General features: G+C 34.3%; 1 long non-coding RNA gene across 2 annotated transcripts in view; it reads right to left on the bottom strand.

Moving 5' to 3' along the window:
- LOC138708038 (uncharacterized) overlaps window positions 1-19,704 on the bottom strand; it is a 47,863-nt gene that overhangs the window by 12,152 nt on the left and 16,007 nt on the right. For both annotated transcript variants that reach the window (XR_011334554.1, XR_011334553.1), the window contains one exon: window positions 5,788-5,973. This is a non-coding gene — a long non-coding RNA (uncharacterized lncRNA). The remainder of the gene's footprint in view (window positions 1-5,787; window positions 5,974-19,704) is intronic.

The following is a 19,704-nucleotide window of genomic DNA, read 5'->3' as shown; positions in this document are numbered from 1 at the left end:
AAAATTAAAAGTGAAATTTCTCCGCAATTGATAGGAAACACATTTCAGATTTTATCAGTATTAGTTATAAATGTCTATATTAACACAATGGCAGTTCATTTTTATACATATTCAAAACACTTTAGGAGAGAAACGTTTTTATTGTTTCCTGTAAAATTAGAATTCGGGAACATAACACGTTTTGAAACGATGCTCCTCAAATATGAATTACAGTTCTGTTTGTTGCATCCTTATTCCAGGGAGGTTTTCAAATATAAAAGATAGAAATCGTAACTTTAAATGAGAATACGTTTATTCATATTTTATACCATATCAAATATCTAAGCTAACTTGCTACACTGAGTTGTTCATACATAGTAAATTCAATTAGTCTACTTAATTTAGCTAACAACGTAGTAGCATTCACACTGATCATCAAAAGAAAGTGCATGAACACCAGGGCAGGTGAAAGTACACCTATACTGGGTCAGGTCGAAGCACTACAGTCTACACAGTCATAAGCAACACAACAACCTAAACATGTGTTAAAAAAGATGTGATCAAATTTAAGTTAGAGACACTAAGGTAATACATTGATCAGTACAGGTAAAATGTGTTTTCCAATCACGCCAGTGAACCCTTTTTGTTAGTTGTGTACAGTGAAAGTGGCAAGGTACACGGTATGTAACATTAGGAAACACACAGCTTGGAAGTGAAATAATCCTACAGATTGAAAGGGACAATAGGGTACACTTATGAATAGAAAAACCTATAATATGTATTGTGATTAAATGCACCGTTAATTAGAAAATTAAGTTGGAAGTTTCAGCATCCTGCAACATCGCTACTAACACAGTGCTCTTTCTTCTCGTAATACAGATGTAAGAGGTCAACGAACTCAGGTCTGTCTCCTTAGGCGAACCTCACTCTCTGACAATGTTGCAATCTGTTCGCATCATACAGTGGCTTGAAATCAGTGGTTTTTAATTAAATCTACCTGAAAACTGTCCACGCTATTGAAAATGAAAATTAAAAAATTACATCAAAAGTATAAATGATTCTTTAATAGATTTTCTATTGATATGGACAAAAAGCACAATCTGACTCGCAACTGTTACTGAATAAGAGTTTGTTAAACATTTGGGAAAAAACATTTTTTTCTGAGAAAACTGTGAACTTTCCATCAATATGATATTACACTTTTTTATTACATAGAACATGAGCTCTTCTCTCTAAAAATCTGCAGATATATTTCACTTATACCCTGTATAAAGTCTACTTACCTACCTACTTACAAATGAGTTTTAAAGAACTACTTACAAATGGGTTTTAAGGAACTAAGAGGTTCATTGTTGCCCTCACATAAGACCATCAGTCCCTATCTTGAGCAAGATTAATCCAGTCCCTACCATTACATCCCACCTCCCTTAAATCCATTTTATTATTATTCTCCCATTTATGTCTGGCCTCCCCAAAGGTCTAACACTCTATATACCGGTACATTTCTGCCCTGCCCATCTCAAACATCTGGATTTAATATTCCTAATTATGTTATGTGATGAATACAATGCATACAGTTCTACATTGTGTATCTTACTCCATTCTGCTGTAACTTCATCCCTCTTAACCCCAAATATTTTCCTAAGCACTTTATTCTCGAACAACCTTAGCCTCTGTTCCTCTCTCAAAGCGACAGTCCAAGTTTCACAACCATACAGAACAACTAGTAATATAACTCTTTTATAAAGTCTAACTTTCAGCTTTTTTGAGAGCAGACTGGATGACAAAAGCTTCTCAACCGAATAATAACAGGCATTTCCCATATTCATTCTCCATTTAATTTCCTCTCGAGTGTCATTTATATTTGTTAATGTTGCTCCAAGATACTTTAACTTTTCCATCTTTTCAAAGGATAAATTCCCAATTTTCATAGTTCCATTTCGTACTAAGTTCTGGTCACAAGACATAATCATATACTTCGTCTTTTCGAGATTTCCTTCCAAACCTATCTCTTTACTTGCTTCAATTAAAATTTCCGTGTTTCCCCTAATAGTTTGTGGATTTTCTCCTAACATATTCACGTCATCTGCATAGACAAGCTAGCTGATGTAACTCTTTCAATTCAAAACCCTCTCCATTTTCCTGGACATTCCTAACGGCATATTCTACAGCAAAGCTAAAAAGTAATGGTGATAATGCATCTCCTTGCTTCAGCCCACAGGGAATTGGAAAAGCATCGGATAGAAATTGACCTATATGGACTCTGTTGTACGCTTCACTGAGACACGTTTTAATTAATCGAACTAGTTTCTTGAGAACACCAAATTCAATAAGAATATTATACAAGACTTGACTCTTAACTGAGTCACATGTCTTTTTGAAATCTATGAATAACTGATGTACTGTACCCTTATACTCCCATTTTTCCTCCAATATCTCTCGAATACAAAAATCTGATCTATAGTTGATATATTATGCTTAAAACAGTACTGATGATCCCCAATTACTTCATCTACATATGGAATTAATCTTCTGAAAATAATATTAGACAAAATTTTGTACGACGTCAATGAAAGCGATATTCCTCAAAAGTGACTACGGTACAGTTGGTCTTTTCCCCTTACTTAAAAATACGTACAATTATGGACTCCTTCCCCTGTTCTGGTACAATCACCTCTTTCCAAATAGCAAATATTATACAAGTTTATAAATTTTGCTAGATAATGCGTTTCCAGTCTTGTGTATTAATTCTGCTGGAATTTCTTCGATACCTGGAGACTTGTACTTTTTCAGATTTTCTATCGCAATTTCGGCTTCAGAAAGTGTGGGTTCAGGTATAAATGGCTCAGTAACAACGGAAGACTATATTACAATTAAATGAAAGAGCATTTTCTGAAGCATTTATGGCAGTGAATATTCTGCTAAACAAACTGCAGAAGGAGAAAATGCATGGCTTTTTAGAAAAGTACACAGGAAGGAAAATTCATACGGAATCAACACTGCAAAAGAATTATGTACAACACTCATACGACAAATATACAGCTGAAGTGAGAAACAAACTAAAAGATAAGACATTTTGGGTACCAAATGATGGAACTACAGCCTCAGTCAGACGCCATATTGCTAATGTAAGTGTAGGTACATTAAATATAGAAGGTGCTGATAGACTCTACCTTCTAACCATTGAAGTGTTAGGCAAGGTTAATTCTTCTACCATATCTTCTCTTTTTAATAGTGCTATGAGATTACTTTGGTCATCATGTGCAGTAGCGTACAGTATGGAAATGTCTTGCTATTTGTCACAGATGCTGCAACTTACAAGAAGAAATCTGCTAATTTCCTTCAACAGTATTATCAGACTGTGATACAAGTGACATGTCTTGCACATGCTTGTAACATTCTTGCATAAGAAGAGCGAGTGTAATTTCCTGATGTTTGACAGCCAAATTGCCATTGTTAAAAAAGTGTAGTTAAGGCACCATATCATGTTCTAGAATTAAAAAAAAAAAAACAACAGTCTCCTGGAGTACTTATTCCAAGAACTACAATCATTACACGATGGAGAACATGGTTGAATGTATACAATTATTATTGTGACAATAACTAATCAGTGAAGTGATTCAGCCATTTGATTCAAGAGATGGCATAGCAAACTAAATATTCCAAGAACTATTTAATGATGCAGCTATTCAATATAGCATTAATTTTATATTTAGTCGAATCTTAGATGATTTCAATTCACAGGATTCAGTCTCAGACATTATTGTAGCCCACTTGAAGATGTTGTTATCGTTTGAAAAGTACTATCCCAAACACAATGATCCCCAGGGCAAAACGTGGATTGTGAACTCTTTTGTTGAACACAAGGAGACAATCTTCTTCATATGAGGAAACCCTTCCACTTCTAGAATTATCATCAAAGGACAGGAAAGTACTCTCAAATCTTTAATTCGAAATTCTGGATAGGAATGAAAAATGAATATCCAAATTTACATGAAATAGCAATCAAATTTCTTCTTTATTTGTCCACCACATATTTTTATGAAACTGTATTTTCTGCCATGACTATGCTTAAAACGAAACAAAGGAACCGCCTGCAACTTTCTGACCGTCTCCATTTGGACATAATTTCAATTCACCCCAGAATTGACAAGCTAATTGACAGAAAACAGCAACAAAAGGCTCACTAGCCTCGTTAAAACCTTAAAAATTCTCAGGTATAATAAAAAATAAAATAAACTAAGAACTAAGGTTAAATTTTTAAAAAATTATAATTATTTCTGTGTTAATGTGCTGTGTTTTTAAATTCATAACATTAATTAGTGTTGGAAATAGTGTGTACACTTGAAAGATTCACACATATTTATACACAAAATTACATACATTGCACATAAAACATTTGGCATGTGTATGTGTGGTAAGTGTTCTGCTGACATCATGACACCCTTCTGCTGCTTTTCCTGCTGACTTCTATGGTGTGTTACAGTGCATAATCATTCTCCTTATTACCATTTCTTTTTTAAACTAACATCATTAAAATGAATTTAATAATACAATAATCAATGTTATAAATTTTATAAGTCTTTCGTGGTCAGAAAGGGATAATATGTAAATAAAAATTAGCATAAATTATTTCATGATTTTGGACTCAGGCAACTAAAACATGCTATAGAATTTCATTAATCCAGTGATTGATGATTAATTTAATTATTTGTCAACATGTCATGATGTATTCGTAGTGTACTAACAATCTTTATGTCTTAAGATTACATCATACTTAATTATTAACATTATGTTAATTAAATATATGAATGTTAAAGGAATTTATGAGTAAATTTGTTGGGACTCAGCCCTCATCTTACAGAAAAAGAATTTACCAGGTCATGGTGTCGCAAATTTTGAGAAAAACTGTATGACAGGTTTTTTCAACTAATTTTTTCTACGTGAGTCATTCTATGTGAAATGGAACACTTAAAAAAAAAACACTACATTTTTATAAAAAGTTGAAACTTATTTTATACATTTCCTGTATCAAAGGAAGTAACTTCACAGTGTTAATTTTCATGTAACATAACTTCTTACAAAACTACTCATAGTCAAATTTATAGACATTAGCCAGTTGCGGTGTTCTAAGTATTCTGTAAAAACCTGGCTAATGATATTTAAACTAAACAGATTGTTCTCCATGCACAACACATGAAAGAATGGGGTTTATTAGTTTCTTCACTCCTTTCTTTCTTCCAAGAGAAACGTAAATATACAGTGCTATAAATAAATCAGTAGGAATTTCTGTGTATGTTCATATAACATTGACTTTAGGTGAATATATAATTTTATAAAAATAAAATGCATAAAACTGCCTCAAATTTTATTTTTAATTCTATAAAGTATATTCTAAAAAGAGGGCTTCATTTTACCTTTAAATTGACATACACAGCAATACTCTATGATGAATATAACCAGAGATAAGCTTAGTTTCAAGTGAAGAGATGCACAAAATTTTGATAAATTAGACAATCAATAATGGCTGAAATATAATTTTCTCTGACAAACGAAACTATGCATGCCTTATATGTTATCCATTAGAATACAATGATAAGAGTTTGAGAAACATCGGAGACCCTAAGGTCAATGATCACCAGATTTTATTCAATTTGAAGTGGAAGGACTGATGTGTAAGTTGAAAATTTCAATTAAATTGGATGCGAAATCTATTGTACTAACACATTAAACACTGAAAAATTTATCAATAAGTGTTAACTAGAGGAAAGAATTTCAAATTACATAAATACTTTTTAACTTTCATACCTCTGAACATCTTAAACCCTCCTGTTTTGTAAATGGGACTGTCTTGTTTCTTCTTCCTGTTTTCAGTAGAAATGTTTGATAAGCAGGATGATTCAAATATCGTTTTGCAGGAAATTTCTCCATGTTGCAAGTGATGGCTGCCCCAATTATCCCTATTACGACCAATCTTGTAGACTGATGGTGGGTCTTTCCATGAAATAAAGGACAAAAACAATGAATTACAAAATGATCATTCTGTTTGAAAGTTAAATATTTCCTTTAAGTACATTAAGTGAACATTCATAACATTAATATATTTTCTTCTACAAATGCATTTTCTCGCAAGTTAGTTTGGTTATTAATAGAGACGAGAATTTCATGCACTATAAAATCCCAAAATATGCATGCATTCATGCACTATCAAACTATGAAACATGCACGATCAAGCGAAAAATACATTAAAATATGAACTTTCATTTTTGTTCCAAATTTCTTATTTCACTTCATTTTTTTTTTTTTCTTTTTGCACAATTAACAGCTAACAACATTTCTAAATTGGTTTCTGTAAGGTTCCCGTGCTTGTCAGTCAATATGTTTTTGTAGGCAGAGTATGACTTCTCTACATTGCAAAAAGTTATGGGTGCAAACTTGAATAAAACTTTTTCTGTAATTTAGTTTTTTTTTCCTCTTCCAGCTTCTATCGTGATTCTTGAAGCTAAAATAGTAGACATAAAAATCAAGGAACTGAGGTGTCCACTCAAAATCATTAAAACATGCAATTTAGACTGAACATAATGTATATTATATGCAAAGCCAAGCCAAAAATTGCTTAAATATGCATTATGCATGTTTTATACCCAAAAATGCCAGAACATGCAAATACACACGGAAAAAGTACACATATTTGGAACCGGAAAATAATGAAATGGATAAGTACTAAGTTTGAGCTATGTCCTATGTTCCTATAAAAACATGCACTTGCATGGAATTCTTGTCTCTAGTCCTTAATAGCACTTGTTACACCTGTTTACAAGCAACTCTTTCAGTGTACAAACGAGTCTGGTTAGGAGAGACAAAAAACACATACACACACCCACGCGCAAGCCCATGCCCACGCACACATCCTAGGCGCAATGTTGCGACTGGAAGGAAGGGCCATATAAGTGTTGGCTGTGAGTTGGAGTGTAAGATTGGAGTGTGGGGTAGTGGGAGTGTAGGCTCTATTAGAACAAAGTAAGTTCAATGACTTTAAGCATTGTTAAAAATGGATGAAGATAGGGAAGCTCGATTTGAGAGAGCTTTAAAAGCTCTTCTTGAAATTAATGACAAAAGTGGGAATTTAAGAAGAGATCTCAAGGAAGTCATAACAAACTCTGTCAGTGAGTTGAGGGAAGTGTACAACACACTTATACTTGATCTCAAAGAAAAAGATGCTGCAGTGAAAAAACTTGAGCAAGTATCTCAACCTCTCCAATCCGCAATAGAAGCACCGAAGAAGAAGACATTCGCGGAAATTGTAGGAAATAATGCACTAAAGAAGATGTTCCTAAAATATATAAAGCAATTGTGAAATCAAAGACCAAACACACTGCTGTACATATGAAAATACTAGTAAAGAGAAATGTAAATCCAGTAGAAATGAAAGTAGCAGTGAGCTCCTTGAAGTCACTTAGAAATGGACAACTCCTCATTGAGTCACAAAATAAGAATGAAATTGAAATTATTTGTCAGAATATAAATGAAAAATGTAAAACTGAACTAGAAGCCACTGCCATAAAACTGCGTAATCCAAGGATGATTATTTACAATGTACCAGACGAAATAAGTGTTGTCACTGCACACGACACTATTCTACAACAGAACTGTGAATTAGATTTGCAAGGAACTGATATTCATCCCAAATTCATTTTTAAGGATAGAAAGAATGCAAAAAACCTCGAGCTTGAAGTTAGTTCACAAATAAGAAAAAACTAATTGGAAGAAAGTTAAAAATTGGATGAAACATGTGCAGCGGTGAGGATTATGTTATAGCCAATAGGTGCTTCAAATTTAGAAAGTTTAATCATAGAGCCCAGGACTGTAAAGGGGAGTTAACGTGTCCACTCTGTGCTCAGAAACACACAATCCATGACTGCAAAGCTGCAAAAGAGCAGTACAGATGCATCAACTGCATTACTTATAACAAGTACTGCAAATCTCCAGTAAAAGTGAACCATTTTTCACTTGATAAGGTCTGCAGCTGCTATGAATCAACTCTGCGGAGGTACATTCAAAATACTGACTACTGAAATGGCTTGCTGCAACTCTAGACAAAACACAGGATCTGCAGTGTCTTCAAATTAATTTGCAGCACTCTCCCGCAGCTACTAACAACATTGTCGCTATAATTAAGGAAAAATGCACTGACATAGCTTTTTTGCAAGAACCATATACAATCAATAATAAGTTAGCTGGAATACCCAACTCCTTCAGATCTTTTACACACGGAAATGGCAGGAAGAGATCGCCCATAATTGTGAACAACGAAAAAATAGATGCCTTACTCATTAAGCAATTCTCAAACGAAGACTGTGTTGTTGCAGAAGGAAGATCACATGAAAAAGTTGTATGGGGTAAGCAAATATTTCGATATTAACGAAGATATACAAGTCTGCATAAACACATTGGAGAAGATTATGACACACTAAAGGAACGGGACTAATAATTTCTGCTGATACAAATGCAAGAAATAAAATGTGGTATAACAGGCTCACAAATCAACGAGAAAAATACTTGAAGAGTTCATACCTACAAGCAATCTCTATGTAATCAACGAAAACACAGGAGTCTATAGATTCCAAACGCGATGGGGAAGCACCAATGTTGATTTGAGAATGAGCAATGGCACAATATTAAAACACATAGTAGAATGGAAGTGTGGAGAGGAGGAGAGCTGTTTTGACCACAGAATCTTGACCTTTAAGATTGAAAGCGAACACCACAATCGGGCAGTAGAAAGTGACTCTGGAATTCAATATATATAGTAAAAAAGGAAAATTGCAAATCTTTTCGGAGACAGACTTGCTGCAAATCTAAGATTAATTTTTTAATGTAGGGATGGAGTGGAGCAATCAAAACTTGATGAAGAACTCAAAAACAAAGTAACATACAGCACAGATACGGAGGAAATAATAAAACAAAGTTATTCTTGTATAACAGAAGCCTGTAATGCGGCATTTCGCAAAGCCAGGAAAAGAAAATGGCCAGACAAACATAGAACTGTTCCATGGTGGACAAAAGAACTAACGATTCTGAGAAAAAAAGTGAATGCCCTGAGAAGAAGATACCAAAGAACACTAAACAATAATGACTTATGACTACAAAGACAAAATCAATATATAGGAGACGAGTTTATCAAGCGAAAATACAAGGAGAGAAGCTAAAATCCTGGAAAGAGTTTTGCAGCATTAATTGCAATTCAAATCCATGGAATGCAGATTATAAACTGGCATCTGGAAAACTAAAGCACAAGGTTAGCCTCACAACACTACAAAAACACGATGGCACTTATACTGAGGATATAAAGAGCACAGCAAGATATATGCTTGAATACTTCATACCTGAGAACAATGAAGAAGAGGACACTGAAAGCCAGAGGCAAATTAGAGAACAAATAACAGATGTTCCCGATACAGACAACGATAAATGCTTTACTGAGCAGGAGATTGAGACTGTATTACAAAAACTGAAACCTAACAAGGTACCTGAAGAAGATGGTCTGAACAGTGAGATATTGCTACTGGCTTTTAGACAATTTCCTCACTTTTACACAGAAATATACAATCAATGCTTCAATCGAGGCTACTTTCCAAAACTATGGAAGAGGTCAGTAATAATTCCCATAATTAAGCCTGGCCAAGATTATAATAATGAAGTGACAAAATACAGACCAATAAGTCTATTAAATGTGGCAGGAAAGGTCCTAGAAAAACTTATGATTGAGAGAATGCTTTACTGGATATATGCGAATGATCTATTAAACAAAACCAATTTAGATTCATTCCTCAGAAGAGTACTGTAGATGCGGCTGTGAGTTTGTAGAAAACAATTTCAAATCAAAAAAGTGCACGATAATAGTAAGCCTGGACATTAAAGGTGCTTTTGATGGGGCATGGTGGCCTAGCATACTACTCAATCTCAAGAACTTAAACTGTCTAAAAAAACCTATACAGTATATCGAGAAGTTATTTCAAGGATAGGACAGCAATATTGAACGTTAACACATTCAAAGCAGAAAGGCAGGTAACGAAGGTATGTCCACAAGGATCTTGCAGTGGTCCTCAGTTCTGAAACATTCTGTACAATGATCTACTTAACATAGAATCTTCATCTCGGACCAAAGTCACAGCCTTTGTAGACGACCTAGTAGTTTTAACAACAGGGGAAAACTCAACTGTAGCAGAAAATTATGGAAATGAAGACATCAAGAAGATAGAACATTGGGCTGAATGAAATAAAGTACAATTCAATGACATGAAATCCAAACCTGCAAAAATACCGGTGAGTGCAGAGACTATGAATATAAGAATGGTTAAAGCATATAGAACATTCTCCTACGAAGCATCATGTATGCTGGCTGGGATATGTCCAATAGGAGTCAAAATCAAAGAGAAGATGCAAATTTACCAAATGACTCATGGAAGAGATGTCACCGAAATATATGACGCACCACTAGAAATAAGTCACTGGCCACATCCTGCAGAAAGAGTGACAATAAATAAAGTTAATACAGTAAATATATATCCTCTAGAAGTGTACACTGATGGTAGCAAGATTTAAGAGCAAGTTCGAGCTGGAGCAATAATAATGAAGGATAATGACATAATACATAGGCTAAAATATAAACTACACCACCATTGTTCTAATAATCAAGCAGAACAATTTGCCATTTTAAAAGCACTAGAAAAATTAGAAGATATGAGAGAAATTCATCCTTCAGAAAGGAAAGTTGCTATCTACACACATAGTAAAATAACAATAGATTCACTTAACAACAATTTCAAGCATTATCCAATAATAGAGAGGATAAGAAGTCTACTAACGCAGCTTCAAAACCAACAATGGACAGTCCATCTCAGCTGGGTCAAGGCACACATTGGGATACATGGAAACGAAATGGCAGACAACTGGCGAAGGAAGCGGCTCTAGACCAGGAAGGAGAAATAGTGTACTCAAAGAAACCAAAAGAGACAATAGTCAGTGAAGAAAAAGAAAAAAAGTGCAATGAAGTGGCAACATCAGTGGGCGAACTCCACAAAAGGAGCAGTATGCCGATCATACTTCCCAACCGTGAGAGGACGGCTACAAGTCAAGTTACCATTCACTCCGGAGTTGACTGCAATGATAACAGGCCATGGTCTCACACGGGCCTATCTTCACAGATTCAAGATCATCGATAATCCAAAGTATCCTTTCGGAGCAGAACAACAAACCACACAACACATAATATATGACCGCAACAAGCTACAACTGCAAGGCGATAAACTAAAGACTGGTCTAAGACAAAATGGTGGCTCATGGCCCCCAAGCGAGAAAGAACTAGTTCACAAATATGGAAAATTGTTCGCACAGTTTGTCGCAACAATAGACTTTGATGCATTGTAAATATGTAAATAGCTTATGCCAATACCAATTTTGTGAGTGAGTGGGTGTGAATAGAGATTTTGTAAATAATTGTAAATACTATGCTGGTACTGTTAACATAGATAATTGTGGTCGAAATAACAAAATGATCAGAATTAAGTCGTAATTATCATGGATATAAGACAAGGAAAAACAAGTATAAGCTTATTCCAAAGACAGAATAATAATGTTAAAATATAAGCAACAGTATGTTACCTGTGAAAGTTTATTAGTATAAGATGTGCAGTTTACTTAAGGAAGTTGAATTATAAAGATTTATGTAAGTGTATTAATCACATGTATATTACTCGGTAATGGCGCATGTGGAATGATTAAAAAAAAAACGCGCGCACGCACACACAATAAACAGAGAGATAGTGGCCTAAGGTAAGTTATGGCATGTTTATAACAATAATAATAATAATTATTATTATAATTATAATAATAGTAATAATAATAATAATAATTCAATTATTCTGGCGAAGTTAAGGCCATCATGCCTTCTCTTCCACTTAGCCAGAAACAAAAGAAGCTGATACAATTTTACTAATATTTAAAGAACATTAATAAAAAATTTATACAGTCATACAAGCACAACTTGAGTAAATTAATGCAAACATACTAAATAAGAATTACAAAATAACATAAGGCTCGAAGTTACATACAATGAATATGCAAGTGGTAAGTGAACCAATATTACAAATTACAAGAATAACAAATTCAAAGTAAATTATAACTATACAACACTGAGGAAAATTATATGTATTTATATATACACACAAAGGAGAATTAAACATGAATACTGGTGGCTGTTTATTAAACAATTTACTTTTAAATTGACCTCCCCAAGTCCAACCCCAACGTCCTCGCTGTGGGAGGTGGTAAAGTAGTAAAGTAGTGGATGGCTCGTTAGGGTGATGTACAGCGGGAACTTCATGTGTCCCACAACCGTTACGGTAGCTGTGAAGGCCTAACAAGAACCACGAAACACTAGGCGAATCGGGGCTCTGGTGAAGCTATCGCAGGGCTAATCACCTGCATAGTGGATTCTTATTGATTCAGAGGATACATATGAATATAGCTGTGTACCCGACACTGCAAGGCATAAGGGATAGATGAAGAAGAAGAAATTTTAAATTGCAATATCGTTTGCCAGTTCCTGAGGAAGCTGGTTAGGGAGCTCCAGAAACGAATTGCTGATACTGTGAAAGAGGAAGAATGAGCTGTTTTATGGCAAGGGATAGATAATAAAGAGTCATTTTTAGAATGAGTACCCAGGCTGTGATAAAAGGACAAGAGATTAAAAAGCACCGAAAGATAGTTAGACAAAGAAGTAATGATGATGCAATATAGGAAAATTAGTGAATGGATATATCTTCGGTCCTGTAATCTTACCCATTGGAGTGTTTCAAGGGAAGGTGTAATGTAATGTTTAAACTTGAATATTACGTGTTCATTTTGCTTATAATGACACAATCATGTGCCACATAACATGAGTCATGAAAACAACCTTTTTTTCCATAGATATGTACATAAGTATGTTTATTATCATCAAAATTTTATAAGATTTGTATATCATGCATTATTGGTGGTCCTCTTACATTTCTGCTTTCGAAGAACCCATCCTTAATCACATTTTTATTACTTATACAGGGTGAATTGTAAGTAATGCCATTAAATTCAGAGGTTTATTCTTTACGAAATTTCAAATGAAAAGCTTTAATACAATTTGCTCCTCTTTTGTTTCCTTTTCGAGATCAAAATTATTGTATTAGTATGAAGTACCGAAGTACATATGAGGAGCATCGTTTCAAAACGTATTATGTGCAACTTACAATTTTTTTACACGAACGACGAAAAACTGGATTACTCGTAAACGGGAGAAGTTTTCAAAACACTACACAAAACCATTTTTAAGTACTGGTTTCACAGTTTACAAATATGACGACTTGGAACCATCAGACTTCACAGCATGAAAGATAAATAAATAGAAAGTAACAAATTTAATTTTGTCCACTGGGGACTTAATACGTTTTGAAACGATGCTCCTCATATGATACTTCCGTGCAGGAATTCTGCACTGCCATATGGTGAAGAATGGGTAGAATGAAGAAAAATTCTCTCTGGCACTGGGACTCAAATCCAGGTTTTCAGCTCTATGTGCTGATGCTTTATCCACTAAACTTTACATCTCCAGTGTGGCTTAGTGGATAAAGCATCAGCACGTAGAGCTGAAAACCTGGGTTTGAGTCCTGGTGCCAGAGAGAATTTTTCTGTGTTTTACCCATTCTTCAGAATTATTGTTATATATTAAACATTTCATAGCGTGTTTTGAGTAAGCCATTAATTTAATTCCCTATGTGTTCAGTCAATTTAAGAGAGCACTGTATTATGATAATAAATGATTCAAAGAATTTTAGTTTTGTCCTTTAATTGTGCAGAAATTTGATCTGAACAAATGTAACTTTTCATTCTGTAAAGGAATTTTGCAATGTTACATTTGTTCAGATCAAATTTCTGCACATTTAAACAACAAAACTAAAATTCTTTCAAAAACCTACACATAATACTCTGCTCTCTTGAACTAATTGAGCAAATTGGGAATTAAATCAATGGTTTTCCGAAAACATGCTATAACATGTTTAATATAATACAATTTTTATCTCGAAAAAGAAGCAAAAATGAGTAAAATTGTACTAAATCTTTCTGGTTTGAAATATTTCAAAGAATAATCCCTCAAATTAATGACATTACATATGGTTCATCCTCTGTACTATTCAGTCTAGTTTTTTTTCTTTATTTACTAGTTCTTATTAATATACATATGTTTAAGTCTTATTTTTTCTGTACTGGTACTATATATAAAAATTTTCCTAGTTTCTTCAATTTATTGTTCTATATAATTTCCTATATGCTCTTGCTACATTTAATTTTAGTACTGGTTCTTCAATAAATATTTTCCTTGTTCTCTCATTTTCTGGGCATAATAGTAGGCCTATAATATGTATCGCGTCTTCTTTTTGATTACATAAACAACGTATATATAATTTTTGCAATGTCTCCTGTTCTATTTTTTAACTCCAAATTCCCAATCTCCACCATCTTCCTTGGTGTTAACTTTCGTGTATTCTTCCTTTCCCCACATGTTTTTAATTTCTTTATTATCTTTTAATTACTTTAGAGTGTTTAAATTGCTGAACATACTTTTACCTTTTAAATTTATATTAATTGTACCAATTTCCTGCCATATCCAATTTAGTCCGAATCTGCTTACGTTATTTTATAATTCTTGTATCCAATTAGAATTTCTTTTCTTTGTCTGAAGAGATCTTAAACATTTTTTCATATCATTGTCCTCTTTCCCTAAAATATAACCCAAAAATATAATTTTCCTAACTAATATTGTATTTCCAATCAAGTCGCTATATTTGAGACATTCCACAGGATACCCAAATATTTTTTTTTACAAAATGTTGATCTTATTCAATCTATATTTACATAGACATGTTAATAATCACATCTGTCTCTTAAATTGTTTAGTCAACTTCGTATTCATCCTTGTCTTCAATCACAACTAAGAACTGCATTATTGGAATTATAGTAGAGCCTATTTTGTAATCTGGAAATCTGTAATGTAAGTGATGGTAATGTGAGTTAAGTTAGGCACATGTAATGTTAGTTACGACAACATTTATATCAAATTTTCCTTAAATATTGCAAATATTAAATGTCTTAGTTGGTTATTTAGCATCAATGAGATTGGGGATAGCGAGATGAGGCTGAGGATTCGCCTTACAGTTGGGGAAAACCTCGGAAGAAACCCAACCAGATAATCAGCCCAAGCAGGAATCAAATCCATGCACGAATGCAACTCTGGATCGGCATGCATGCGCCTTAGCTGACTGAGCTATAACAGTGGCTAATGAGGAGTTAAAATTCTTGAAGTTAGAAAGCAAAAACAAAGTTACTTCCAATGTGTGTCAACTGCAAAATTTTTTGGTTTTGACCTACTGTCTGCCTTTGCTTCAATGCTTCGTGGCAGACTCAATTTAACCCTTCTCCGGGCAACCAGGGTCCGTCGGGCCCTGGCACTACTATTTTTGCGAATAAAATTAAAACTATAATTTCTACCTACTTGAAATTTCATGACTTTGTTTATTTCTGTGTTTTTTATAGTTAGTGAGAAGGAAAATATTGTAGCATTTTGCACAAATGTTCTACAACACTTTTACTTCTTTAAAGTCTTAACCGGGCATGCAGGGTCTATTGGACCATAGTATATTTTATTGGTTTTTCTCACTTCGTAACGAGGTTTCACTCTTTCAAACCATTCAGTGATAATCTGACGGCAATGGAATGTTGGAAAAATTATTTCAGAGGCTCAACAACAATGACATTTAAAAAAAATAGAGCAATTATGCATTATAATAAATATAAATAAGTCAGTGTGAAGTTATGCTAGCCATAATACGGTGTAGTTTGTAATAGAAAGAGTGACAATCTGTCACCTTTACTTTATTTTCATATGGGAGTAATTATTATGGAAAAGCCGAAGAAAGTCAAAGAAACAAAGATACGGCCTTTAGATGTTACAGTATATTTGAATGCATCTTAGTTATGCTGTTATACTGAAGAATTATAATTAGGTCAAATATTCTGACAGACTCAGCGTAAGTACTTATGTGAAGAATCCATTCAGGATTTGCTTAGAGAACCTGACCTAAGAAAATATGATTCTAGCTACGATCCAGACGATAACGCCGATAATAGCAAATCTGATCATCAGAGTGAAGCATCAGAAGTTAGTAATCATCATTTAGAGCCACCATATGACTCTGAAACCCCTCATGATGAGGATCTATCAATGAAAAAAGCAGTTATCAATCACCATTGTGATCCACAAGTGGTTAGTGTCGTCCATCTAGAACTAGGATATGGGGGGAAGCATTTGTTCAAACTGCTAATTTCTTTGGTAAAGATGGCATCATGTGGAACTCTCAGCCTTTTCCGACAGGCCAAGCTAGGGCTCACAATATTATCAAAGGGTCAATAAATAAAGTCACTCTTTCACCTGGGAACTCTATTGATGCCTTCAATATTTATACTGTTTCAGTTATAAGTAACATATATAAATAATCAAAAGGCTGAGCGGCTGTGTTTAGAAAGAAATGTTGCACACCCATGGAAGTGTTGTAACGACACTGAATTGCGGCCATTTTTCGGTCTACTAGTAACTGCAGGACACCTCAAAGCAAAGTACACTATTTATGACATTCCATGGAGCAGCTTGTATGGTGTTCCAGTATTTAGAGCGACCATGGGTCTCAAGAGATTCAAATCTTTGCTAGCGTTTACTTGCTTTGATGACAAAACAAGATCCATTTGCCGTGAGAAGGATAAGTTTGCCCTGGTTATAGATGTCTGGGAAAATGTGAATTCGAATTAAAAAAAAAAAATATTGGGCCTATATTACTTGTATTGATATAACGGTTGATGAGCAACTTATTCCATTCCGTGGTAGATATCCTTTCAAGGAATGCACAAATCGCTGGGCATTTGCATTTTTATGAATCTATTAGATGTATGTGGAATTACTGCATTTGTTGTGTGGATGAGCCTTCATCCTTCGTGGAATCTTGGAAAACAGAACAACAGGAGGTTGTTCCTTGTAGCTGTTGCTGAAAGTCTCATCTAACCTCAAATTGAAAGAAGACCTAGAGGAGGACTTCAGAAAAAAGTGTAATGACCATTGCTCCTTTCATGTCAAGAGCTAGTAGGCCTTTCCATCAACTGCGCCTCAACTACAGGAGAGCACTAAAAGGTGTCATATGTACCAGTATGAAAAGAGTCGAAACAAAACAAAGCTGTGACAATTGTGGCCAATCTGTGTGTAATGGCACAGTGAAGTGACCCGTGTGTGTAAAAACTGTAAGAATGATGATGAGTGATGACATGTGAGAGTGATGACGTGTGAGTGTGTGAGAGTGATGACGTGTGAGTGTGTGAGAGTAATGACGTGTAAGTGTGAGAGTAATGATGTGAGAGTGTGAGTGATAACGTGTGAGTGTGTGAGAGTGATGACGTGTAAGTGTGAAATTGATGATGTGAGTGTGTGAGTGATAACGTGTGAGCATGCGAGAGTGATGATGTGTGAGAGTGATGACTGTGAGTGTGTGAGAGTAATGATGTGTGGGAGTGAGTGTGTGTGTGTGTGTGTGTGTGTGTGTGTGTGTGTGTGTGTGTGTGTGTGTGTGCTAGAAATGAGAAAATCTAAAATTTGTGTAAATGTGTGTGAGATTTACGACGAAAGTAAAAAAAAATTGTAGATCATACACTAAACATGTTTCTTTTATTGCATGAGAAACATACTAAAATTATATAATTTATGTATATTATCATGGATACTTTGATCACTATAATAATATTATTATTAAAGAAGATTAATATTGTATACAATAAAATGATTTTCATCTGTCAATATATTAAAAAGGCATGTGGGTCCGACGGACCCTCCTTGCCCATCAACGTTACAAAAGTAGGTTGCCCGGAGAAGGGTTAAGTATGATGTTTGAAAGTATCAGAACCATAACCATACTCGGTTATTTAGTGTCGATGAGATTGGTTATAGCGAGATGAGACTGAGGATTCGTCTTACAGTTTGGGAAAATCACCAACAAATCTCAACCACATAATCAACCCAAGCAGGAATCAAACCCAACCCCGAATGCAACTCTCGATCGGGATGCAAGCGCCTTAGCTGACTCAGCTATACTGGTGGATAATGAGTTAAAATTCTTGAAACTAGAAAGCAATAAACAAAATTACTTCCAATCTGTCTCAGCTGCAAAATTTTTTATTTAGGCCTACTGTCTGACTTTGCTTCAATTCTTCGTGGCAGACTCAATTTAAGTATGATGTTTATAAGTGACAGAACCATAAAAGGGATAGGTCTAGCACATGTAGAGTGCATTAAATCTTTCATATAAGAAGGAAAAGTTGATAACTCCTTTTTAAGCAAAGAAGCCAGATATTTCCAGACAGGTATCAGCCCTTCGACTTTAAAATATGTTTATAAGAATTCTTTGGTGCATGGTATAGGTCTGAAGTCACCAGATAGAGTTTCTTTCAAGGAAAGGAGTCAATTAATGTCTACGGATATTGAAGTAGGAAATTTTGTATTAGTCAAATTTAATGACAGTATAACCAGTTTCAGATATGTTGCAAAGTTCTGTAGATGAAGATGACATTAAAATAATGTGTCTCAAAAGTGCTGGCAGCTATGATCTGCTTTTTAAAATCAATGATGAAGACACATCATATGTCAAACCGAATAAGATTTTATGCCAGCTATCTACATCGCTGTTTAAATGAAAGAGGAAAGAATGTTTACAAATTTGATAAGAAACTTGACATCAAAGACGTGTAATTGGGTTTATATTATATGTAACACCTCTGAATTTAATGTTATTTTGAAATAAAATGTTCGTTTGTCATTGTGTATGCAGAGAAAATTTAAAATAAGGAAGTCATACACCATTTGTTGAAGTAAGAAAATCACCTTGGGTGGCAATATTATAAAAGACAATCATTAAAAAAGTTTATTTTTCTATATATTTTCCACTAAGATTTATGAATCATCTGTGCAACGAAACATATTGATCACTAATTCACACTTACAGGAAAATGTATCACGAGTTACTAGCACTTTCCAATAAAATTATTTTCCTTATGCCTCTTTTTATTATCCATGGTTCAAGAAAATGTCTCTATGTTTTATATATGATAAAATGTAACACTGATAGAGCTGGAAACATGTAAGGCTTTTACTTTCAGAGAGATTTGAATTAACAATGCTGTCCTTTTATGTAATGCGAGTTAGGCCTATAACAACTATTTCATCAACAGGCCTAAATCACAAATAATTAATTTTTTTCATGTTTACTACCATGAAGAATGTTCCTAAATGCAATAAATAAGCCAAAGAACTTACAGTTGGGGAAAACTTCAGAAAAAATCCAACCAGAAATCGAACCCATACTTGAGTGTAACTCCAGATCAGCAAGTAAATGCGCTTGCTGACTGACCTCATTAGTGGCTGCATTGGTATATTGACATTATCTTTGCTACTACATCAGATTTTAAAATGGTTTGCACATATTGACACAGTCTAGTATAAACAGTCACGAAGCTCAATACGTAGTAAATATACATCCATAGATAGTTGCTAACCACTAGGATCGCTCATTACAGACAATGCAAAATAGTACCGGCACAGTC

The sequence above is a fragment of the Periplaneta americana genome, chromosome 10 (assembly GCF_040183065.1).
Source record: "Periplaneta americana isolate PAMFEO1 chromosome 10, P.americana_PAMFEO1_priV1, whole genome shotgun sequence".
Taxonomy (NCBI): domain Eukaryota; kingdom Metazoa; phylum Arthropoda; class Insecta; order Blattodea; family Blattidae; genus Periplaneta; species Periplaneta americana.
The sequence above is the reverse complement of the archived record's forward strand: the minus strand, read 5'-3'. Positions and strand labels throughout refer to the sequence as shown.